At 38.7% G+C, this 27,057-nt stretch overlaps 1 protein-coding gene and 1 long non-coding RNA gene across 8 annotated transcripts in view; one reads left to right on the top strand and one right to left on the bottom strand.

The window, feature by feature from the left end:
• Positions 1-27,057, bottom strand: part of GRIK1 (glutamate ionotropic receptor kainate type subunit 1) — a 391,291-nt gene that overhangs the window by 190,576 nt on the left and 173,658 nt on the right. The window lies entirely within an intron of this gene.
• Positions 11,859-26,646, top strand: LOC105713096 (uncharacterized). Its single transcript, XR_001106484.2, has 5 exons — positions 11,859-11,984; positions 12,501-12,807; positions 21,712-21,891; positions 22,574-22,618; positions 26,218-26,646. It is a non-coding gene; the product is annotated as an uncharacterized LOC105713096 (long non-coding RNA).

Genomic DNA, 27,057 nt, shown 5'->3' on the forward strand with positions numbered 1-27,057 from the left:
TAGCACTGGTCTCCTTAGAAAAAGTTATAAAAATCAGATACTGTCTGAAAACTGGTATTATTATCATTATTATTATTATTTTTGAGATGGAGTCTCTCTTTGTTGCCCTGGCAGGAGTGCAGTGGGGCAATCACAGCTCACAGCAGTCTCAATAACCTGGACTCAAGTGATTTTCCAACTTCAGCCTCCAAGTAGCTGGGACCACAGGTGCATGCTACCACCTGGCAATTTTTTTTTATTATTTGTAGAGACAAGGTGTTGCTCTGTTGGCCAGGCTGGTTTGGAACTCCTGGCTTCAAGTGATCCTTCCTCCTCGGCCTCCCAAAGTGCTGGGATCACAGGCATGAGCCACTGTGCCTGGTTCTGAAAACTAGCATTATTAACCTCAAGGATATGTTTCATAAATTCATTTACATGTTTATTAAGTGGGCATTTTTATGAAACGAAAGTTTACTTAAGACTTTAACAAAGCTTGTTTTGGTTTTAACATTTTCTTTTCTTTTTTTTTTTTTGAGACGGAGTCTTGCTCTGTCACTCAGACTGGAGTGCAATGGCATGATCTCAGCTCATTGCAACCTCTTCCTCCCAGGTTCAAGCAATTCTCCTGCTTCTGCCTCCCGAGGAGCTGAGATTATAGGCACCTGTCACCATGCCGGGCTAATTTCTGTAATTTTTAGTAGAGATGGAGTTTAACCATGTTGATCAGGCTGGTCTCGAACTCCTGACCTCAGGTGATTCACCTGCCTTGGCCTCCCAAAGTGCTGGGATTACAGGTGTGAGCCACGGTGCCCAGCCTGACATTTTCATTATTAACAATTATTTCTTAAAGGTCACTTAAGAAAATATGAGTTTTTTTCAGAGAAAAGTATATTCATACCTCTAGATGTATTCTTCATTTGTGTTTTATCCAAAACTATATAAAAGTCACCTATGTTTAACAATTTCCAAAGACTGCTTGATATTTCCAAGAAGTCCTTTTTTAAGTATGGCCTGTAAGACCTCACCCAGGTGGCTTATCTGATGGTCTTGGCGAGACTCTGGCCTGGGCAGTAATTCTGGCTCTAACATTTCTACTTAAAGCAAAAAGAAACTGTAGGCTCATTTCCCAGAGGATGGGGGAAGTTGTAGCTCTAACTGTTTAAAATTGGATTTTATTGGGTAATGTTTCAAAGCGCTCACTTTGCATTTCTGCTAACAAAGCTGAACATTCAGCCAAAATATTGGAAAGGAAATACTCAGGCAGAATGAAACGACAGAGGAGGCTTGGAAAGTGGGGAGCCGAGCCAAGAATGACAAAATAAAAGGGGCACATTCCAGAAGGAGACGTGAAAGAGAAAACTGTTTTTAGCACATCAGTTAGAGCCTTCTTTCCCCACATCCATATCCAAATCTTGGAAATAACTAACGGTTTAGTTGGGTTTTTAGCTTTTCTTCTCATGTACTCACTTCAAATCTCATGCTAACACATTAAAGAAGGCTTTGCTAGCCCTTCTGTGGAAACCCAAATCTTTAATCCAAATTGGCTTTTACCATTTCATGGCAGGTGCCAAGGATAGAGGTCACATGAAGGTTTCCTACCCTCCACTCTGGAAACATGAAATAAAATATCTTTAGCATTGATGCAATGTACAAATACTCCTGTCAGATACGATCGCCTGCTGAAACACTGGTCTAGGAAGTGTTTTAAGTTCCATAACGTGACTTTGAGGGTGAGCACATGTATTTGTTTATCTCCCACGAAGACTTTATTTATACTCTATTGATTCTGTTGTGAACTACTCTGCTCCTTGAAAAACTCAATTTATTTGATTATAGGAAGTGAATATCCCCCACACTACCTGAGTGGATTATTTAGAAATGGCTGAGAATAATCATAGAGACAGCTCAAGATGCTATTCTACAAAGGCAGATCAGGAGACAGCATACAACAGAATGGAAGTGGGTTGACTGGACAGAAACAGAGGTTTGGATGAACTGACTTCAGTGAGGTTCTCCACATGAGAAATTTGCTGATCATGATTCACTTGTGTTCCTAATTCTCCACCCCACATATTTGTGTGTGTGTGGTGTGGTGTGTGTGTTTGTGTGTGTATGTGTGCTCATGAACCCTCATATGTGTATATGCATGCATTTCTCTTATAAAGACATCTTCAATAATCACAACCATCTTCCCACCTTTGAGAAGATTCCAAACTGTACATTCAGAAGAAGCAAATAGTTTTTGAAGTGTTACCTCCATCATACCAAGAGGATGGATTTCAGATCTTTTTGCAGTCACTCGGAGACAGTTTACTTCTTTCTCAAGTCTCTTCCATTGCCAAATATCCCACAGAAATGAAACTTGAAAGAGTAAAAAGCAGAAATGATCGTTTGTGCTTAAGACACTGAAGAAAATAAGTTGTATGGAAACAAGAAATGATTCATTTGAAAACAAAGTGACAGTTTTTTCTTTTTCTCTTAGATACAGCAACATTTCCAAGTGGTTTCTGTGGAGAAACTATGTTTCATAGAATAAGAATTCACAGAGTGTACAAAGTGATTATTTTTAAATGCATCTATCTATCTTGAATTATCATAAAGTCATAGAATGTAAAAGGACCTTGATCATCTAGTGAAGTTCTTATTCTTTATGTTGCTCCTTTTAGAAACAAAACCACTTGTCATTTACTAAAATATCTTCAGATAAGAAAACTACATATTGCTCTTGGAAACAATAATGCAGTCTTTTGCAATGTCTTCAAGTCAGTACGCATTTATTGTGAAATTAAACTGTGCTGGGGACACAGAAATCAAATTAGATATTTTCTCATTTATGTATGCATTCATTTAAGTATTTATTGAGTGTCTACAACATGCCAGAATGGTTTTGAGGCAATAGGGGTATAAGAGGGAAAAAGTTAGACCAAGTTGCTGCCTTCATGAAAATTACAGTACATTGGAGAAAAAGGACGTTAAAAAAGTAATGTGACAGGCAGCGAAACAGTGCTGCGATTACAAATGAAGGGGAATGAGGGGATGAAGAGTGATGGAGAGGACTCCTGTTTTAGATAGGATGGTCCAGGTAGGTTTCTCTGGCAAGGTGACATTTAAACGGCGATCTGAATGTGATGAGAATGAGAAGATATTCCAGGGAGAGGAAACGGAATAAGGAGAGGGGATCGACGAAGGATAGTTCCTATAACCAGTGGTTCTGTGTGGATAGAGCTTGAAGTCATGCAAAATTACAGAAGTAGAGACAGGGAAGGGATGTGGGAGAGTATTTGTAAGGATCGCAAACTGCACTAAGGAGTTTAGATTTTTCCTAAAATCCAAAAGGTAGTGTGGAATTGAGGAAGTTTAAGAAGAGATAAGACCAAGCCAGAGCGTTTAGCCAGTTACTCTCAAGATTAGGAATAGTAAAGGAACATCCGGCATTCATTTGATACAGTACAAAGCAGAGGTCTTCAGACATTTTCATTCTTTTCTCCCCAAAAAAGGTAATTTTGAACAATACTTAAACAAATTTTATAGTCATCTTAAATACCTGCCAAATATATAATTTCTTACATCCTCAAAATATCGGCATTTAAAAGTAATTATTTCACTCAAAATATGCAGTATAAATGCCAATGCGATTTGATTTCCATCAACATCCATATAAAAATACAAAATAAGTTGTTTTTCACTGTTTTTATATTATCACCTTTTCTCTTTGAACTTACTCCACATAATTTTACCCTAAAACAATATATTTTTATGATTTGGAGTTATTTTATAGATAACTGTCATATGTTTTGCAACACACACACACACACACACACACACACACACACACACTATTTATTACATGCATTAATTTTAGTTTTCCGTGACCAAAATGTCTTCAGTTAAAAACATTTCTCCTGGATTAAGCGACTATTACATTGTTTATTAGTACACAATTTATCAAGCACCATAAACCCGTGATAGTATAAGAGTAATAACAGCATCAATCCCCCACATAATCCTTATCACATGCCAGCCACTGCTTCTGGTGCTCCCCTTATTTTCTTAATTAACTGAAATCCTCACAACCACCCCATGAGGCAGCTCAGAAATCTTGTTCAGAGAAATGACGTGGTGGGAATGGAGAGACTTCTGCCAGAGCAACGTCTTTGAACCCCTTCAGTGCCACATGCCAAAATCAAACAGTGAACCATCATCAAAGAGTATCTTTAACAATCTATTAGCTAATTCAATTAGTTACTTCTTTAATTTTTTTGATAGTAAAATACTCGAAAGTGCTAAATCTGGTAAAAGATTTGTTACATGGGAACCATGATTGCCAATCACAGGGGAGTCATTATACCCGTGACAAGATGGATATTATGCTCATGCCATTATACCCATGGCAGATGACTTGAGGGGTTGAGAGGATGGCCTTTTCTTTGCTAAAGGAGAGAAGGGCAATTCAACAAGTAGATATCTGAAGTGTTCTACATTCTTAAGATCGACTTTAGGAAAGATGGCTATGGAAGCTGAATATGTAGAAACCAACTCCCTTAAACATCTTGCTGCTCTTGTTTCTCTCAGAAAGCCTTTCTGTACTACCAGGGATTGTATACTCAATCCTCAGACACCTGGTTAATTCCAGTCCCTCCCACTGCCACTTAGCCAGGGCCCTATTGGAAGGGATATTCAATGTTCCTCTAAACTATCCTTTCTAGTGCTTTTCCTGTCCTTAAGACACTTTGCAACCTTTCAAAACTTTGCTTTTCACGGCCAGGCATGGTGGCTCACACCTGTAATCCCAGCACTTTGGGAGGCCGAGGCGGGTGAAAAATGAGATCAGGAGTTTGAGACCAGCCTGGCAAACATGGCAAAATCCTGTGTCTACTAAAAATACAAAAATTAGCTGGATGTGGTGGCAGGCACCTGTAATCCCAGCTATTTGGGAGGCTGAGGCAGGAGAATGGCTTGAACCCGGGAGGCAGAGGTTGCGGTGAGCCAAGATTGTGCCATTGCACTCCAGCCTGGGCGACCAGAGCAAGACTCCATCTCAAAACAAAACAAAACAAAACAAAACTTTGCTTTTCACAATTTAGGAAACTGAGTACCTAATATATTAAATGGCTCTCTCAGGCCATGACTTGAAATTGGAGACTAGATTTTTCTTATATTGATTAGCTCTTTTAATGATGCGCAATCCTTGACAGCTTAATTTTTGTTTTATTGGAGCATCAATGCATTTTTTTTTTGGTCACTGTAAAACAGCAATAGTCACATTTTAAAAGGGTAGAAACTGTGAGTAAAAGTGGGTGATGGTGGGGGGCATTTCTGAGATCATTGTGAATGTAGCTGCTATTTAGTATCTTATCAGCCAAGAAACATATTTTTAAAAATTGTAGTAAGGAAAACAGACTTTCCTTTTTCTATCTTTGGAATTCTAGAACCATTTCAAAATCATATTGATAAAGAATAACTTATTTAAAACAGCCTACATTCCTGCTAGAAGACACATATTTCTTGAAGAATGCAAAAGCTGTCTTGATATATTAATTTATATGTAGAAAGTTTCAGAGCTTGCTGGTTGAATGATCTGTTGGAACACAACCATTTTTATTAAAGCATCATATTTTAACTTATCCAACAGTTAACATTTATAGTGTAAAATCTCATTGGAAATTTTACGTTTCCATAGGAAGAGTGGTAGAAAATTAATTGCTGTTGTTACATTTGACAAATTCTTGGATCTTCATATATATTCTTGCATTTACCAATCACTAGGAAATGGGCTGTTGTTACTTTCCAGGTCTTTGCCATGAGAAGGAAACAGAATCCTTTTGAAAGCTCTGGATGATGTTTGTGAATATTTAATCATGGAGAAGGTACAATAGCCTCATTTACAGTGATACATCAAAATTAATTTCATGGTATTCTGTCAAGGAAAGAATCTTAGCCATATGCCCTCAATAAAAATAAATCAGTTAGCAAAACTCTGACAAGAAATTTTTCTAATTCTGCTAAGTCTTTGGATGCAAGATTTCCTTAAACAAAAATAGAATCATTCATGCAAACATGATTGAGTTCAATTTATTTCTGTTCAAAGGAATCAGAAAAAAAGCATTTCTGTCTTCTGATGCTTCCACACTCAAGCTGAATGTCTTTAATAAAGTCTCATGTTTTTACCAGAAATACATTAAATGCAAAATTAAGTAGGAAGAGAAAGGAAGAGAGAGAACCACACAGACATCGGGGGATGTTAAATACTTGGATTGGAGACCCAACGAGCAGATCCTTCAAGTACAATATCCATTTGCTGGGCCCAGAACATTGTATATTACTGAGTCACACAACACATCTTTAAAGGTAATTTCAGAGAAAACAGCCTAGGTCTGTCTGAATACATGGAACATTAATTGTCGCTAAATAATGAACCTTACTGTGTGGTTCAGTAAACATATGGACTAAAAGTGGTTTTATGGATGAAATTATTATACACATTTTTTTTTTGCCATGTGATGCTTTAAAATCATTTATACAGTCAAATTTATCAGTTTTTGAAGTTGTACCCGGATTTTCTTAAACTTAGATTATAAAGAAATTTACTCACGGTTTCTTCTAGTACTTGTATGTTTTCATGTTTTGCACATTTGGAGTGTATTCTATGTACCCAGTGAATCTCAGGTTATATTTTTCCAAATAGCTATCCAGTTTTCTCCACACCATTTATTAAAAAGAACATTTTTCTCATTGCTTTGAGATGGCGCCTTAATTGCTTCTAAATTTCCACAAACAGGCTTGAGTCTGCTTCTGCACATTCTACTCTGTTTCTCTGGTATGTCTGTCTAGGTATGCTCTAGTACCACACTGTTTTAATTATAGAAACTTTATTAGATGGTTTCATGCTGGAGGGGTGGCTAGTCCCTTCCCTACCTTTTTTTCAAGGTGTTCTTAGATATTTCTGCATGTTTCTTTAGGAGGATTTAGGGGTAAAGTGTCAGAATTTCTGTACCTAACTCTGAAATAAATATATGAAAATGTATACATACAGAGCGAGATGAAGTAAATGCGGCAGGATGGTATCAAGTGATGACTCAGTGAAGGGCATACGGGTGTTTATAGGAATCTTGCAACTTTTCTCATGTTTTAAAAAATTTCAAAATAAAATGTGGGGAGAAAATCAAAGAAACGAGTTGGAGAAAAGTTAAAGTGATTATCATTTATGCTTTGGAAAAGGGCAGACAGACATGGGGGTGGGAAAGTGGTTCTTCAGTTTGTACTTTGAAATAGTATTTTGGTTGGGTGTGGTGGCTCACGCCTATAATCTCAACACTTTGGAGGCCTAGGCGGGTGGATCGCCTGAGGTTAGGGGTTCGAGACCAGCCTGGCCAACATGGTGAAATCCCGTCTCTACTAAAAATACCAAGTTAGCTGGGTGTGGTGGTGTGCACCTGTAGTCCCAGCTACTTGGGAGGCTGAGGCAGGAAAATCAATTGAACCTGGGAGGCAGAGGTTGCAGTAAGCTGAGACCGAGCCACTGCACTCCAGCCTGGGTGACAGAGTGAGCCTCCATCTCAGGGAAAAAAAAAAATATATATATATATATATATATATAAAATATATAATATATTATATAATATATAATTAATATAATAATATAATATGTTATATATTATATATATAATATATTATATATAATATATATAATATATACACACACACACATATAAAACATTTTGTTTAATTTTTAGCAATCTAAATGTATTAGTGATTCAAAAGAAAACATAAATCAACTGAAAATTAACATAATTACCTCAAACTATGAAAGCTATGAAGTGAATTTCAGGCTATTGTCAAATTTTGCCAGTGTTAGAATTGGGAAATTTAAACAGTGTCATAAAATTCTTGAGGAATAACATACATTGAGACCTTTCACTGGATGGAGGGTGGGAGAGGGGAAAGGATCAGGAAAAATAACTAATGGGCACTAGGCTTAATAACTGGGTGATGAAATAAGCTGTAAACAACCCCCCACAACACAAGTTCATCTATGTAGCAATCCTGCATTTGTACCACTGAACTTAAAATACAATTAAAAAAATAGAAATTCATATACATAAGTTTTAAGTTATAAAAATAAAATGCTTGAGAATGGATGGGCCCGGGGGGTTCTTTTGGGGGCCTGCCTCTCCCTGGTCCAGGGACCTACTGGTTGAGAGGAGCTGGGAGCCAGGTGGCATCTTGCTCCCAGAGGGGGCATCCCTGGAAACTCAGAACTCTTTCATCTAAAGATGACAATCCTGTTTTTCTCACTTTCATTTTCCTCTTTCTTACTCTCTATAGATTTCTGTATTTATTAAAGGCCAACCAACTTCCACTGGGTGGAGTCATGTGTCACACGTGTCCTTGTGTTGGAGGCGATGCTTGCACATGCACATTTGCACACTTCTGACATCACTTCTTCTGTCTCTGTTCCACTTTTCAAAGCAGTCATTCTGAGGAGGAGGGGCAGGAAATCCTTCCTAGTTGTCGCACTAGCTGGCACCACTTGCTATGGCTAGGCTTTCTTTCTCTCTTGGCTAGGCTTTCTTTCTCTCTTGGCTAGGCTTTCTTTTTTTTCCTTCCTGGAATCCTATTGTCTTGCTTCTTATTCTTCATCTGATTATAGCTCTGTTTCATTCAGGTTTCAGGATAAACTTCACTTGTTCTGAACATTTTGTCTGTATTTTTCAAGATCTTGTTATCTGTTCTTTCCATGTGCTCCCATAGTCCTTGGGATAACCACAGCACAGGACATTTTGTGGTGTGTTGTAATTACCTAATGATGACCATCATTCACTGAGCACTCACTATATGCTCAGGGCTTAAATGTGCTATTTGATTTCCACATCAATCACATGAAGTAAAAAACATTTTGACCTCTATTTTACAGAAGGGGAAAGTTGGCTTAGAGACACGTAGTCACTTGTTGTGATGCGCAGACTTTAGGATGGCCTCTAATGATCCCCACCTCCTGCCATTCACAGTCTTGTGTAATCCCCTTCCCTTTAAAGTGGGGCTAGTAACTTGCTTCTAATCAATAAAATACAGAGAAAGTGGTTAAAGGTCACTTCTGTGATTTGATTATAAAAGACTGTGACGTCTGTCTTGCTGGTAGATTCCCTCTAATGCTTTCTGAGCTTGTAGCCTTTGATAAAACAAGATAGTATATTGGAAAGGTTCATATGGCAAGGGACTGATGGTGGCTTCTGGCTAACTGCAACCTAAGTTCTCAGTCCAACGACCCTCAAGACTTGAATACCGTCAGCATCTGCACAAGTAAACTCAGAAGTAGATGCCTCTACTATTGACACTGTAGATGAGACATTACTCTTGTGTATGATTCTAGCTTTGTGAGACACCTTGAGAAAGAGGGCCCGGTTAAGCTATGCCCAGATTCCTGACTCAGAAACTATGAGATAATAAATTTGTGTTATGTTAAGTGGCTGCATTTTGGGGTAAAGGCAGATAACTTTGGTTAACTGACAGATAACTTAGCAATATATAGTTAGCAATAGACGACTAATACACTTGACCTAGGTCCCGCAGGTGGAAAGAATACAGAGTTAAAATCCAAGACCTCTGATTCCCTCAATGAATACTTATGCCATGCTGCCTGGTTACTTACCAATTATTATTATTTTTTTCATTTCAAACTTCTTCTGATTTTAATTCTTGGCATTTAGCCTGAGTCTGGTATTTTGCCCATCCTTGATAGTTATGGAGTGAAAAGTGGGTCCATGAAACACAAAATATTATATGGTAAATTAGTCAGTCAAAGCAATTTTTTTAAAAAAATTGTTTTTCCCCTTTATTTTATTTTTTATTTTTGTGAGATGGAGTCTATGCTGGCAGGAGTGTAGTGGTGCGATCTTGGCTCACTGCAATCTCTGCCTCCTGGGTTCAAGAGATTCTCCTGCCTCAGCCTCTCAAGTAGCTGGGATTACAGGAGCCCATCACCATACCCAGATAATTTTTTGTATTTTTGGTAGAGACTTGGTTTCACCATGTTGGCCAGGCTAATCTCAAACTCCTGACTTCGTGATTCACCAGCCTTGGCCTCCCAAAGTGCTGGGATTACAGGCGTGAGCCACTGTACTCAGTCTATATTTCTTAAAATTGAGAAAAGAGAAGACCTACACATCGCACAATGCTTGGAACTATGTTGCGCTTCTGCATGCTTAATGTTATTTTAGGTACCATGGTTAATTTTAACATCTCTCTACACTAGAATATGGATTGGGTAGCACACACGGGCCCTGATTTAAAATTAATTACTTTATCAAACATTTGTTAAACACTTTTGAAATTCCTACCTATGTGCCAAGGCCTTGAAACACAAAGCTGGGTAAAACAGTGTCAGGGCAAGAACAAATACAAATAGTGACATTATTGAATGATCTGATAAGTGATTTCATCAAAATTTGAACAAAGAACTGTGGGAATAAAGGATAAACCAACACCACAGCAGGTAACCTTCCTTCAATGGTCTCTCTGCTTCTTTCTCTCTCATCTTGTGTCTACACACATATGCACACAAACACGTGTATGGATATAGTTCTGGCTAATTCAGAAAACCATAAATGTTCACTCAGGACAGTTAACATTTTACTGGATGATTTTAATTGTAAAGTGACTATGAGAAAAAGTTCAAGAAATGATTTGGCAGATCTGAAGTAAGGTTGTATCAATTTTAATGAATCATTGAGCAACCGGTTTAGAGACTTGACATTAAAAGAGATGACACACAAATAAAAACCAGAGAATTGCCAATTGAAGGGAACAACCAGAAAAGGAATTTAAAGTGTTTTTCTTTTGATGTTCAAAGTAACTTCTGGTGATTTTTACACACAGAGAAAAGAAAAACTTTTTTTCCTACATCAAGGTACTGCCACACAAAACAATCAAAAAGAAGAAGTATCACTTTCAGGTGGCCATTTTCTACACCTCAATCAGATCAAAGGTCCATTTTTCATCGGTTCATTTGTAGTGAATTTGCAGTGCTACATGGTACTTGTTGTCAGTCTATGTGGGATATTACTGTAAGGTGTCTCCCAGGAACTTAGGAGTAATAAAAATAAAATTGTTCCCTGAGAGCTAAACTATGAGCCAAACAAATAATAAAGTGGAGAAGCACAGTTACCTTAAACAGACAAAAGAGATCCCAGGACTGCAAGACTTGATTGTAACCTGCCTCAATGTATTAGAGTACTAAGGAAGAATATATTCTCAACTGATGTCTGCACAGCCATGAGAGGATAAGGGAAAAGAAAGTCCCAGAACAATATGGGCATGCCATTTAAGACAATAGTCCTAGCTAGGGAGTTAGAGCATCCTTTTGAGTAGGATGTGTCTAGCTCTTACACATCAGATTAATCTCCTAAATCCTTGCTGTGTTCTCTTTACATGGTCAGGGAGGAAATCTCCAATTGTGATCTGGCTTCCTGTATGGGTCAAGGTAAGCAAGGCAGACACTGAGAAGAGGTGAACGAAGAAAGATAGTGTTAGTTTGTTGAAGAAAGATAGTATCAGAAAGCATGAATAGTGGTTGCAGACATAAATTTCAGTATCCCACTGAGGAGATATTCTGTGACTTAATGTCAATCTTTTTAATGTCACAATTATGAACAACCCTTTTCTCACTTAGAATTTAAACATGCTTAATCCTCTTTCATCTTAAACAATAAAATAAAATAAACATGCAACCTCCAATTTTTCCAGCACCCCTTTCCTGAGTCCCAGCTAACACTGTGAAAGCAAGGTGTATGTTTCTTAACTAATCATTTAAGTTATTGGGTCTATTTATGTATTGTTTCCCCATTAATAAGAGTATTGTTTGAATTTTCCAGTGGTATTTCAGTTCCACTTTGTTGATTCAAGAGAAGGTTGTTTGTCTAAGCTTGTCCAAGTCAGTTTGAAGAGGCTCAACCCCCAAAAGGTTCATCAATGAGTAAGCCAACGTCATTAGTGAAGCCTCACAAGAGGTAGGATCTCAGGGGTGAAGTGGGCACCAGTGGGTCCTACCATCCTTGGCTTCCGGAAAGTATGCATTCTGGGCCATCTTTGTCTGTCTGAACCATTCCTCTCAGATTTTAGAGTTTGGAAATTTCCTGGGTAGCTTAAGAGAAGATGAGATCCAAAGTTTTCAAACTGTAGAAATAACCCAAATGAATGACTCCTTTTATTTCCATAAATTTGGCCAGAGACATGACAATTTGAGCAACTCTGTGCAGTGTTTTACATTTAATGATTTTTAAGACCCAAACTCTGCTAGGCAGAATAGTATAAGCATTTGTCATCAATACTAAACTAATCCACCTGGCATAAAATCCAAATTTCAAACTTGGGTGAGATTGTGTATTATGCTTACACACATAAGAACTCAAAACACTAAAGCAACTGGTGGAAACAATTGCTCATTTCCCTGCCCTAAAAATGAAAGTGAGAAGCCGCAAAGAACAATCAACAAATCAACATCCTTTTCATATTTTTTGTGACAGCTACCTGGAATGGGCAGGAAAGAAAAATGCAGATAAGAAAATTAAAACCACAGGCTCCTCGGGGGGTGAACAAGAGCCTTCTGATCCTAATTTGGAGTTAAAATGAAGGGGATTTCTGTAGCAGTTTCTTCTGCATAGCAGAGCTCCGATTTCTCCAGCAACAGCGTGTCCCTGGAAGCTACACAAAGTCCCCTTTGATTGCCTGTGATCAAAGCCATGAAGGCTCCCCTGCAACATCTTAGCTTCAGAAAGCCAGGAAAATCAGAATGCTGAGAGTATATTAATAATTCCTAAACACACTTTTAAGGTGAGTGGTACTTCTAACAGAGCTTCATTATTACTAAAAATAATTTGTTTCTGCCTTTCCTGTTGGGGAAAAAAGTTAGTTTTAACTTTCTGATGAGCAAGTTATATGTTACAATGGATATTAAACAATATAGTCAGTTGTTTTACTCAGAATTTATGCAGCTGATCACAGAGGGATAGGACTGGATGATGGAAATCACACTAGACTGGAAGTCAGGAGACTCAGCTTTGTCACTGATCAGATATAGCATAGTGGACGTGTCTTATAGCCTTGGCCTCAGCATCTCCATCTGTGAAATGGGCTGAGGGGCTTGAGCTTTCTGTAACTTCTTTGGGATGTGCTAATGAGGCTCCCATTGGATTCCATATACCCTTGTTTATAGCCCTGGCTGAACCTTCACGAGACTGCCAAATCCCAAGCTTCCGCCTCTTCTGGACCATTTCTGCCACATATGGGTCTTCTTTTTCAGCAGGAGAGTGCAGACACTTTAATATGAATTTCTGTGCAGCACTTGACCAAAGATTATCTGTACATTTTAAAAGGTGGCAAGCAAAAACATGCAACTTAATATATGGGGATTGGAGGGAGCATATTTTAAAGTCAGAAGAACTGCTTATATATTTCAACTATAAAATTTATTATCTGTGTGAATTTCATTAAATTATTTAATTTCTCTGAGTCTCAATTTCCTATCTGTATAATAAAACCTAGTTTGCATGTTGCAATGAAGTTAAAAAGGCAAGCCAGGAGCAGTAGCTCAAGCCTGTAATCCCAGCACTTTGGGAGGCTAAAGCGGGCAAATCACCTGAGGTCAGGAGTTTGAGGTCAGCCTGGCCAACATGGTGAAAATATGAAAAATTAGCTGTCTCCACTGAAACTATGAAAAATTAGCTGGTTGTGATGGCGGTCACCTGTAATCCCAGCCACTCAGGAGGCTGAAGCAGGATAATTGCTTGAACCTGGGAGGTGGAGGTTGCAGTGAGCCAACATAGTACCATTGCACTCCAGCCTGGGCGACAGGGGCAAAACTCCATCTCAAAAAAAATGACAGACTATTCATAAAAGTGTAAATTTCTATTTAGTATCAAAAGTACATAATCTAAATTGTGAAGTCTTTATTATTTTTGCTATTTATTTTCATTTATTTGTGTATCTCAAGAATATTAGTAGTTATAGAAGTTATTAGTAGTAGTAATTGTGAGGATAAAAACCAACAAATTATTTTTAATGATGACATTTCATATACAATGAGGAATCAAGGTAGAATAATTAATTGGGGATAGGGATGGGTCATTTTGCGGCAATTAAAATATGTACAACCATGCCTAAACTAGTCACCCTATCTTTAGTTCCTTTCCCTCCCTCCCTTCCTCCTTCCCTCTTTTCATCCTTTCTTGCTGTCTTGCTTTCTTTCTGAATATGCACCTACTCTACACTTGAAAACTCTAACTCTGGATGCATTCTAAAGGAAAGACGAGCCAACCACAGGGTAGAAAAATCACCCGAGCTAGAGCTCTGGGTCAACAGCGACTACAGGAGGCATCTGGTAGAGAGGGAAGTCGTGGCAATTTTACCTGGAACTACAAAGATTTGAGACTCAGAATCAAGCTGACATTTGGGGACCTAGAGGGGGTGTATAGATAAAATGTGGTACTGCATTTGTCTTGAACTACTGATTGCTAAGACAGATAATCTTGTAAAGATAGGACACCAGGCAGTATGGTCCAATCTCTCTTTGGTTTTCTGATGAGGGTCAATAGAGAGAGAGAAGGAGAAAGAAGAATGAGAGAAGCAAAATTGGGAGACTGTTGCAGAGTCAGGCTCTCTTATGTATTCTCAGAGAAAAAAGAAAACCTATGCTACTGATCTATCAAATAAGATAGGTTTGATATATTATTAGATATAAAGTTAACATAGCTAATAAGATAGGTTTGATATAACAGTTGATTATATTTGATATATCTCGCAAGATGCATCTAATTAGATATATCAAATAAGATAGATAGTTTTCAAATAAGATTAGTTGGCAAGAAAGCTGCCTCCCACCACCCTCACTGCAGCCTTTTGCACGTTCCTGTCCTTAGCCTACTTCCCTTTCATCTAGTAATACAAATGGTGAGACTGGACCTTTTTCCAGATAACCTTCCTTTAGCTGCCCCTTGGTGCCACTTTTCCCCTTCGAGGTTGCTCTTGCTGCTAAAGATTTACCATGAGTTTATCTCTTTGGATGGGAGTGGGGAGTGAGCAGTGAGCATATGTTATTATGGAGCCATCTCTTAATGATAGTCCTGGGACCAGGGAGAACTTGCAATTGCATGCTCCATAAGTCCTTCTTCATTCCTTCCATGCACACAGCAGCTCTGCTAATGCCTCTCAGCCTAACACACCCAGTCAATCTGTTACGTGCAAGATGGTTTTTGCTACAGTGGGAAGGAATCTGCATATGTCCTGGTGGGTACTGGTGCCTCTGATTTTTACACAGGTTGCAAGTAATCTGACCAGTTTGTTAATGACCTTTTAATGTGTATTTGCATTATGATTATTCCCATTATTTGCCATTCCAATTCCATTTACAGGGGTTTTCTCTCAAGAAGCTAGCTGTCTTTCCTACCTGCCTGTAACACATTCACAAAGTTAATGATGACATGTGTGCATGGCAGTGGGTGTCACCATTTTAATTGCTTCCAAATATGGTTAGCATATGTTGTCTCAGTATAGAAAATCTGAATTAAAATGCTAAGCCTTTTTAGTACTGGCAAGAGATAACAGTCTCTAGAGCTAGGGCTCTTCTGAGAAATTCATAATGTATCCGAGGTTTCTCTTAGGGTTCAAGAAGATGCTGGTTTTTCTCAAATACAGCATCTTGTTATGTGGCCCTCGTCCTTGACTCAAATTGAGTTGTGTGATCTTTCTTTCTATTCAAACACTGATTCTTATTGTCTACATTGCCTAAAACCCCTTTTCTGGATTTATTTTCAGAAAGACCTTTTAAAAAATATTTTCATCCCGTGGCTTGCTATTACAATGGGATTTCAACTATCAAGAATCTTGGACCAGAAACCCTCAGTTATTTCCTGATAAATTAGATAATCTCATTGCAGCAGAACTTTTCTTGTGGGAACAGTTGGCTCTACTATCCTTTGATCTCTTTGGGCTTTTAAGGTTTCTGTAGATAGTGATCTGACAACTTCCATGAGATAAGGTCAGAGCTAGAATGGTCTAGGACTTGCTTTCATTAGTATGTGTCTAAATGTTTGGTCCAGGAATGGTATCCTTTACAGCAGCTTTTCTGTTTAGTCATTTTCCCCCTAATGTAACCATAAGAAGCAGGAATTTAATTTTGTTGAGGTGGATAATCAAAAAATTGTACTTACTCCTTGGTTGTATGCTGTGAGTATGAAGGAAGGATGTGTGAAAATTTTCAAAAGAGAAAGTCTGTGTCTTGTTGGCAAGAAGCTTACTATTTCTTGGATGAGACCAAATGGCCAGAAAAGAAACTTAAAAATATTCCACAAAATAAATTCAAACAAATAGGCCAGGCACAGTGGCTCACACTTATAATCTCAGCACTTTGAGAGGCTGAGGTGGGAGGATCGCTGGAGGCCAGGAGTTTGCGACCAGCCTGAATAACATAGTGAGACTCCTATCTCTCTGAAAAAAAAATTAAAAAATAAAAAATTAGTGAGTTTGGTGACATGTGCTGGTAGTGCCAGTTTCCTGGGAGTCTGAGGCAGGAGAATTGCTTGAGCCCAGGAGTTCAAGGCTACAGTGAGCTAGGATCATGCCACTGCACTCCAATTTTGGGTGAGAGAGTGAGGCTTTGCCTACAAAAAATAAGTATATATAGGTAATGCATCTGTTATTGAACAGTGCCAGGAAAGGAGATTTCTTAAATGATTGGAGAAGGTGGGAGTGGAGGACTCTGCTTAGAAATGACAGACAAGTTCAGATTTGATATGACAGGTTGCTCTCGCTCCTATTTGGAGAACCTGAAAAATAATATGCACGACACCCTATGTTCTTGTCAGATGATAACATGCCAGAGGCAAGGGCTCTTTTGCTGGTGATTGCGTGCACATGTGCGTGTTTTGAGTTTGCAAGCTGTCTTATTTCATCCATGGTTAGTGGAAAAGAATATTGGCCCAGTATGTAATAACAATTATTAATAGTTAATAAAAATTTTATAAAATAAATTGTCTAGTGCGATGTAACAAAGGATATTCTTTTCTTCATATATAATAAAATATACTCTGATTAAAAAACAAACTCTTCGTCTGCATTATACAAACAGGTAAGAAGCAATTAATGAGAAGATTTTATTTTTCTCTCTAGGAAAATGAATCACATACTTGTCTTCCTTGGCTGCCTGTCAAGAAAACATCTTAACTCTCCACACACTGAAATATCTTAGAGGCAAATTGTATGCTCAAGACATGAAACCTGTGATGGAATCAATGTTGGACACTCCGCAGATGGGGCCATTGTAGCAAAGCCTTCTGGCATAGATGGGCTTCTTATTACTGTTAGCTACCGTAAAATCGTCCCTGTGAAACCACAGAAAATTTTACCAACTCTCTTTAGGGCAAGAAAGAGAAATGGGAACAAAAACCAGAAAACACATCAATCACTCTGTTCTAGAGTTTAAAAACAAATATTGGCAGGCTATTTTTAAAAATAATTACCTTTAAAATCATTCCTTTGCTTTGTTAAACAAAGCAGAGTCTTTGATTTCATGCACAGGTATATGAAATATTTTTCTGCGAACAGTATGAAGATCTAAGTTTAAGTCCATGTGCCTCAGAAGAGGTAATGGTGTGTGCTATTGGATTATTGGATGTTCTGTGCCCTTACATAATATATAGTTATATTATATGGAAATCCGAACATATGGAAATTTCTATGAATTTCCATATGTAAGAGGTATTGAGATCCTTCTTCTTAAGGAGAAAAATCCTTCAAAGTCAGGTACCCTTTGCTAGGTAGGTAGACCCATTACCAAAACTGCAGTATGCAGACCAGTCTTGGGTGTTTGAAACCTGCTTTTGATATGATGACAACTCTGTATGTAAATTAGTCTGCATAGTAAAATAGCAATCAGCAACAAAGACAGATTACACCTGGAACAAATGCACTTAGTACACTTGGATATTTTCATGTTAATGAAGTTAAATAGAAAAATAAATAAATACGACAATGAGAAATTCTAAAATAACTCATGTGAGGCTTTGTTATGTACTTGGAGATCGATGCTTATACATACGCGTCATGCCTATAAAGACTGAGGTCCCAGGCAGGAGACCAAGAATCTGGAAGGAAAAACTAAACTTCCTATAGAAAATGTGTGTAAAACAGCTGGTAGAGCCAAATAATCATGTGTTCAAACAAATCCTGTGTCCTACTATTTAGTTGAGTTACACAGTATTTCAGATCGTGAGACCATCATTTCCTCACTTACAAAATGGGAATGATCCTTGCTGGGTGGGGTTTCTGTGAGGAATAAATACAAAAGCACACATCTGACACAGACACATGTGATCATCGTTTCAATGTGTGAACTTGACTAGGTGATAGTACTCAGTCGCTCAATTAAGCGCTAACCTGGGTGTTGCTGGCAAGGTATTTTGTAGACCTTGTTAGCATCTACAATCAGTTCACTTTCAGCAAAGCAGATTATTTTCCATAATCTGGGTGGGCCTGATTCAACCAGTTGAAAAGATGTAAGGGTAGGACTGAGGTTTACCTGGGGGTTGGGAAATTCTCCCCATGGACTGCACCATTAACTTCAGCCTGGGAGTCTCCATTCTCTCCTTCTTGATGTCCTGCCCTATAGATTTCAGACTTAACTAGCCTCCACAGTCATGTAAGCCAATTCTTTGTACTCTATCTATCTGTATGTCTGAATCTGTCTATCTAGCTACCTAGCTAGATATTATCTCTCTATCCAGTTATATGTTTCTTTGATGGAATCCTGACTAATATAAGTAAGAATCCTAAAATATTATTTTCCTTATACTCCAAATATGAGGGTACATATTTGAATACACAAATTCTATATTTCTATCACATTGTAGTGTTTGATAAAAACAAACATTTGTCTTCTGCTCACCTATTAAACTAGAGGAGAAAGAAAGGGTGCCTGGAGGGTCTCAAGTCTTTTCCTGTTAGTATATTAGTATGGATTCATTGCTTTGAAGCATGGTCATCCTACACTTAGATAGCCTAGCCTTAGGGAAGTCAGGCACAAGGCTGGTTAATCGCTCTGGCTGAAAAGGGAAAGGGAGAATCTAGGGGTAGGAACATCAGCATCAACATCAACATGGAACATCATTTACCATGTGCCAGGCACTGTTCTTAATAGTTAACTAACAGGCATTCACTTACTTCATCTTCATGGTAACCCTAAGAGGTGAGTACCACTATCATTCTCACATTCCACTTGGGGGATCTGAGGCATAAGGTTTAAACTGCTTTTCCCGGAATGTGATATAGTCACAGCGGCCATGGCAAGGACATGAACAATGTGTCTGTAGAGTGGAAGCCCCTTTGGGCATCTCTTTACCTGGAAAGACAGGTGGCAGGTGGAAGAGTGCAATCCTGTAGAGCATGGAGCATCCACAGGAGCCCTCTGATATGGAATAAGAACTAGAGGAAAGAAATCAAAAAATAGAGAGAGCTAAGGGTAAGGAATCTGAACAGGAGTATTAGATAAAATGTCAGTGTAGGGACAATGTCTTGGTCTTTCTGGTCTCCAGAATTTAACTCAGTGCCTGGAAAGTAGAATATATCCCCAAAATCTGTCGTGAATTGAGTAAAAAGTTAGGATAACATTTTGCCAGGAGCTGGCCTAGGTATTAGGGTTGGAAGAGAAATGCAAAGTGTATTTTTATTGTCTGTGATTAAGGCCATGGTTATTAAGGTTGTCTGTCTTATAAAAACCTCTTAAATACTATTGAGTTTTTTAAGTGGATGCCTCAAACAATGTTTAGGGAAAATGTTATTACAAGGATGTGATATTTAAAATAAACGAGAACATTCTATCATATTTGTACCTTTTAGTTTACCACTTGAAATACAAACCAGTGACTGAAATGTATATATCCTAACCAGAGATAGTTCCAATATCACATTTAAAAGGGGTTGGTGGTCCATTTCAATTCCCATCACATACATTGTTCTAATTGGTAAATCCCTGCAGACAAAGCAGGAACTCAAAAATCAGGGTGGAAGTTTTCCTTCAGCTTCTCAGGTTAACTATTTTGGTAAACAGCATACATTTTTCTCACACAGTACTAATGTAATGGTCAACTTTCAGATTTAAGTGCATCAATTAACTAAACTACACTACTTCTGTGAATAAAAGATGTCTGTTTTCCTAAATCTGCCAATTTAATTAACTAACACAATTTCCCATATATAGAAAATTTGAAACACAAACAGTGACTACTATGACTAAATTTTTCCTAATAAATTTCTGCTTAAGAGATTGTTGGCATGAGGACAGCATTTTTTTAAGTTCTTTCTCAAATAAGTCAGTCAGTTAGGCTGGGCGCGGTGGCTCACGCCTGTAATCCAAGCACTTTGGAGGCCAAGGCGGGCGGATCACCTGAGGTCGGGAGTTCAAGATAAGTCAGTCAGTCAAGAGCATATTGTGTTTGACTCAAGACATGAAGCCTGTGATGGAATCAATGTTGGACACTCCGCAGATGGGGCCATTGTAGCAAAGCAGATAATATATTTTGTTTTTTTTTTTTCCTCAGAGGACTTAATTTTAACCAGGGTTTTTCAACTTCTGCATTAATGACATTTTGGGCTAAATAATTTTATGCCGTGGAAGACAGTCCTGTGTTTTTGAATGTTTAGCCACGTTTCTGGCCTCTACCCATTAATGCCAAGACTATCCCACCCTCGGTCGTGATCATAAGTATGTCTAGACATTTCCATATATCTCTAATTTGCAAAATTATTCCCAGTTAAGGGATGTTGTTTTATATTTTGAAATAGATTGCATTAGACAGTGTAGGCTATCTGTGACAAGCATTTCTCATATCTTAGCTTGAGATAATAGAAATTCATCTTTTGCTCTAATCAGAGACAGTGAAGGTCATGAAGGTGGGAAGGGGTAGCATGTTCCATGTTAGAGAGCTTCCACCTTTCACCTGCGGCAGCCACATTCCATTGGCGAGAATGTAATCATGCAGGCCCACCTAAATCCAAGGAAAGCTGTGAAATATAGTGTGATTGCATGCCAAAGAGGAAAAGAAACTAAGATTTGGGAAATAATATCAAGTCTGTCTCGGGGTGTATTAGTCTGTTCTCATGCTGCTGATAAAGACATACTTGAGATTGGGTAATTTGTAAAGGAAAGAGGTTTAATGGATTCATAGTTCCACATGGATGGGGAGGCCTCATAATCATGGCAGAAGGTGAATGAGGAGCAAAGCCACATCTTCCACAGTAGCAGGCAAGAGAGCTTGTACAGGGGAACTTACCTTTATGAAACCATCACATCTTACAAGACTTATTCACTATTATGCAAACAGCATGGGAAAGACCTGCCCCCATGATTCAATTACCTCCCATTGGGTCCCTCCCATGACACATGGGAATTATGGGAGCTGCAACTCAGGATGAGATTTGGGTAGGCACACAGCCAAACCCTATCACAGGGATTATAAAAAAAGTAAGGCCGAGTCATGACAAACAGGTTAATTTGATGGCTTTGGAAGGGGTTGCTACAAAGCATCATTAGACTAATTTATATCTAGTCAAAGAAGCTTGTATTTGCTTAGGTAGTCTTAGAACACTGGACAAAATTATGAATGGACAATCTCAAAGCCTCTCTCAGGTCAATAGTGTGCATTTAGTGGGATATTGGACCCTCTTCTAGTCCAACATTCTCTTTAGGTTCTTCAAGCCTGTCTCAGAGTTATCAAGGATGCAGCAAAAGTGATGTCTTTGATCTGCTGTCTCTGGATTCACAAGGAGTTCAGAGAAACAACCAGGATACAGATCAGAACAAAACATGGAGCTCCAATTTATGGATGTCAGTGAAGTGAACCACTCAGTACCAGCCCTGGGAAGGAGGTCGATAAGTCCTCATTCAGTTTCCGGCTTCAGAAGCTCCCATCTGTGAGACCTTCAGAAACCTTCTTAACTGGAAAACAGCTTCAGTTTTCTTATTTTCTAATGTTATGTCTTCAAGGCTGTGGTTAAAATTAGTTGAACTAGTGTATATAAAGCACCTGGTGAATATAGTGCCTGGCACAGCAGTATTTATTTATGTACTTCTTAAGTCTTTGGAATCATAGATTATACTACCAGAAGACTGACTGACCGATGTGTCGACATGATCAGAAAGAGAATGGAAAGATGTGCAGAGGGAGAACAGAAGTCAGAAACCAGAACAAAGGAAGACAACAGAGACGCTGTAACATTAGTAGAGAGTTAATATTGGGTTTAATCTTAGGGAGAATGAATTTTGTTAGCTCCACTTGGTTTGTCTTTGATTTGGCCATTATACAAAGCTGACCTCTTTTCCCTCTGCTGTCTACTCCTCTCCACCCTGGAAGGTAGGCAGTGACAGGTACTAAGTTGGATTTGTCCTAGATATCTCAATAAGGACATTTTCTCTACAGAATTTTCTAATTCCAATGAGGCACAAACCATAATTTTGAGCAGCTGTTCAAGGCTTTTTGTAATGATGGTAATGAAGAGTGCTACCATTTACTGGTTGTCCGTAATAATCTTTATTCTATGTCTGTTCCAGTGCTTACAGCTTCCTTTATGAGAAAGATTTGTTCTCTGTTTATAGGTGAGAAATCTGAGACCTAAGAGATTAAGTGATTGACCTGTAGCCAAGGTCCTGAGATTTGAATCCAGTTTTCCTGACTCCAGAGCCTGCCCCATTTCTTCCTAACATATTTCCTGCCTATTCTGAGCATATACAGTGTTGCTAATGTCTGATACTGTTCTAGAGCCTCCTCTAGAACATTCTCTTTCACCTCATCCTCTTTCACCGCTGACATGCTCTTGTTCGTGGCCTGGCTGTCAGATTCTATGTGCTGGGAAACCCTCATTCGTGGAGACAAGTGGCAGGTAGTAAAGGTGGCAATTTCCAAGGTGACTTCATTGCTCATCAGACACGAAGTGTGACTCAGGTATGTGACCCAAAGTATAAGCCAAGAAGAGTTCCAGGCCTTTAAATAAGAAACACTGGATGTTTACTGCAACTTAAATACAAGTAAGCTTGGGGGGTAGGGAGAGAAATTGTCGCATTTGAATCTACGGTGTTTTGAAAGTTTCCCATTTCACCATTAATGGTGGCACATAATCAAATTAGTCTTTAAGAGCAATCATCGCTCCATGGGGTGGCACCGTGGTATGCAACGATGCCTCAGAGATTTTAATTCTCTCTAACAGCTTTCCACAATAAAACAGCTACTGAATTTGAAAGTCATTGAGAGTAATTCTAGTAGGTCTTGTTTATACACCATCTTGCAGGGGTGTCTCAAGAGCTAGTGGCTTAGATTGAGTCACTTTATACGGTCAAAGCTGAAGATGCAAGCACAGACAGAAAGCTGTACCTCTGTACATCTGTAGATGTCTGTCAGTGATTCACAGTTCATACAATGCCAAGCTTTAAATATCTCCTGAAAGGGCCTTTAGTAATTCAGATGGAAAAAACATTCCAGACAGATTCCAAGGGATTACATTTGGGAACTGCAAAGGAGGAGTTTCCAAAATTTCATGGGCTTCATTTTTTAGTTTTACAACACCTACCTTTCCTGTGTGATACTTGGTGACTAGAAGGGCAATATCCTGTCCTGAGTAATTTACTGTGGGGTTGCTGTTGATGATGATGAATTTCACCATGAAGCGTGTGACCTGCCCAAGTTATCAAGAAACTGCATTTCCCTGATAAGCACTTTGGAAAGCTGGTAAATGCCCCTAGGAGCCACAGTGCCCCTGTTGCCTGTACACTTTTGACCCTTTTCATTAGCTTCTGGCCCATTGCACTTACACTTAGTTCACACTCTGACTTCCAACTCAGAACACAGGTTCTTGGCCTCACGAGCACATTCAGCATCCCTTGCTATCACAACCAGCTTGACAGAAAGATCATAGGCCAAATGCAGCAGAGTTCCAGAAAGTGAATGCAGTAAAACAACCTTGGTTTCTCTGAGGTACTAAAAGCAGGCCTGCTATTTAGCCTAAGTAGAAATCTAATTAATATGTTGAAGAAATACATCAAATATTGCTGTATAACTTTAAACAAGAAAACCAATTCTGAAATGAACAAAAAGCAAATTGTGCTATATATTAAGATAAATATTCCTTTATAAAAAGTGCTTATATTTCACAAGGATTCACTATGTGTGAAATTCAATTAAGTCTTTTAAATCAGATTCTATTTATGGCTTTACAATTACAGTTAGAATTTTAGAAGTCTTTCTTTCTTCTTTCTTCTTTCTTTTTCTTCTTTCTTTTTCTCTCTTTCTTTTTCTTTCTTTCTCTCTCTTCTTTCTTTCTCTCCCTCTCTTTCTTTCTTTCTTCTTTCTTTCCCTCCCTCCCTCCCTCCTTCTCTCTCTCTCTCTCTTTCTTTCTTTCCTTCTTTCCTGATGGTGTTTCACTCTTGTTGCCCAGGCTGGAGTGCAATGCTGTGATCTTGGCTCACTGCAACCTCCACCTCCCAGGTTCAAGCAATTCTCCTGCCTCAACCTCCCTAGTAGCTGGGATGACAGGTGTCTGCTACCACACTAGACTAATTTTTTGTATTTTTAGTAGAGATGGAGTTTCACCATGTTGGCCAGGCTGGTCTTGAACTCCTGACTTCAGGTGATCCACCCTCTTCGGCCTCCCAAGTGCTGCGATTACAGGCGTGAGCCACCACACCCAGCAAGAAATATTTCTACTACACAAAATAAAGTAAAGCTGTGCAGTACAATATTTTTTCCACAAGGCAATTTTTGAAACATGGAGATTTTCAATGTTTACACTTTCCTTCTTGCAATGCTCTATCCTAGTTCAGGGGACATGGTTTCTCTAGTTAACAGATATTCTGTCTTTGGAAATGACTGATCTAAATGTCAGTCTTCATATCTTTCCAGGAGCACATCATCATCGTAAGGTCCCATTATGAACAGCATTCTGAGATCACTGCAAGGACTAACTTAAATATCAGACATATTAAGTTTTAAAATGACAGCATTTCTCTCATTTTTAAAAATTATTAATTTATCATAAAAGAAACACTGGGTTCACTGTTTCATTCTGCAAATTGTTGGGAATTACATTTGAAGACAAGTAGGCCACTTACAACTTATTCATCCTAGTCTTCAACTATTACAGCTATTTAAGTGATAATTGCTATTCTAATCCCACTAGAATTCCAACTATAATAGGAAAAGAGGTAAATAAACTTTTCAGGAGCTCATGCTTGCATTTCTTTGATTATACAAGAGAAAAGAAGACAATATGTGAGTTTCTCTTTACTCACTTTGGGCACTTTGTGTCTGTGCATTAAGAATTCTATAGCTGTAGTACCAGGAAGACAGGACTACCCTGCATTCAAATTTGGAGCCTCTACAAAGTCACCTTTAGATTGCAGAGCCATGCTTTTCTCATCAAAACAGCCAGCCCTAATTTTCTTTCAGTGTCATTTGTTTTCATTTCAAAATGAATAAATCCCTGTCAATGTGTTCAATGTAGTACTTGAAATGAAATACTGTATATGTCACACAGACAGCTGAGATTATCTTCTGAAGTTCTAAGATTGTGATTAATGAGAAAAAGATGTAAAGCCAGATTCTTCGTCCATTCTTCTAGGTTTCTAGCTTGAAATTTTCCTTCTGAAAGTAAGCCAACTTTTCTCCTCCAAGTAGTGCCAGGTTTTGCTGCTAAGGGGACGTAGCTTGGCTCTGCGTCCTCTCCTAAATCTCATCTCGAGTTGCAATCCCCATGTATTGAGGGAGGGACCTGGTGGGAAGTGACTGGATCACCTAGGTGTTTTTCCCCATGCTGCTCTCATGATAATGAGGACTCTTCTCACAAGATCTGATGGTTTGGTGTCTGGTAGTTCCTCCTGCATTCATTCTCCTTCCTGCCGCCTTGTGAAGAAGGTACCTACTTCCCTTTCTGCCATGGTTGTAAGTTTCCTGAGACTTCCCCAGCCATATGAAATTATGAGTTCATTAAACCGCTTACCCAGTCTTAGGCATTTTTTATTACAGTGTGAAAATGGACTAATACAGGGACTGAGCCTCATAAGAGGGCATAAAGTCTTCAGAGTATTGCAGCTTTGTCCACGAGTGGTCAAATTATTTGGGGAGTGGGAGGGCTTGGGGTTAGTATTAGAGTTAACATCATGGTCCCGTCTTTTGACTTTTGTCCTTCCCTTTCTCCTGTCCTAAGAATATCAGAGCCAGGAGGGTGGCTGATTCTGATGATAGAACAAAAACCAAATATGCTCCTGCTGCTCCAGTAGAGTGGTCTTCACATGATCGAGATTCTATTCTCCCAAACCTAGGCAAGAATAAGGAAACTGGAAGAGGAGGGAATGCTTGGCTCCAGCCTCCCATGACAGTAAAACATTGACTTAGAATGACTTTTGTTAATACAATTGAGTAAATAGAACACATAATTGTATGATTAAGTTATGCACAATTTGATTTAAATTTAGTTTCTGGCAATTTCGAGGTTTCACTCTGGCATACTCTTTCAGTATGGAAGCTGCTGATTCAGAAAGAGATGTTCCAAAGCTCATGTATTTCCTGGACACATCTAAGTACTGAATAAAATTCTGGTTAAATAAATGAGTTAATTTTCCAACAAAGACACCAATTACTTTTAGATTCTTCTGCTTTCTAAAACAGATGTGTACACATTCAGAAGCATAATTGGAGCAGGGACAGAATGGGTGAAAATATGGAACTGCTGGGAGCTCAGCCAGAGACTGAAGATGATGCAGAAATGTGGTTGAGAGGACCACACTGGGTGTCTGGAAACTGGAAGAACAAGGCACTGGGATTCCTATTTTTTCACAGGTGGGTAGGAAGGAGACAGAAGCCTGTGTGGCAAAAATATTATCTAGGATTAAATACTACTTTCAGCTTACTAGAACCACAGAAAACACTTTATTTTTCCACAGATGTTCAGAAACCTTTATTTATTTCCTCCCTTGGCAGTGTGGATTTTGTAGGATGGCACCATAGTAATTTCATACAGCTGCTGGGACTCTCTCCAGGCAGAGTT

The sequence above is a fragment of the Aotus nancymaae genome, unplaced genomic scaffold (genome assembly GCF_030222135.1).
Source record: "Aotus nancymaae isolate 86718 unplaced genomic scaffold, 86718_ANA_hifiasm-v0.15.2.pri h1tg000022l_1, whole genome shotgun sequence".
In the NCBI taxonomy this organism is placed as follows: Eukaryota; Metazoa; Chordata; class Mammalia; order Primates; family Aotidae; genus Aotus; species Aotus nancymaae.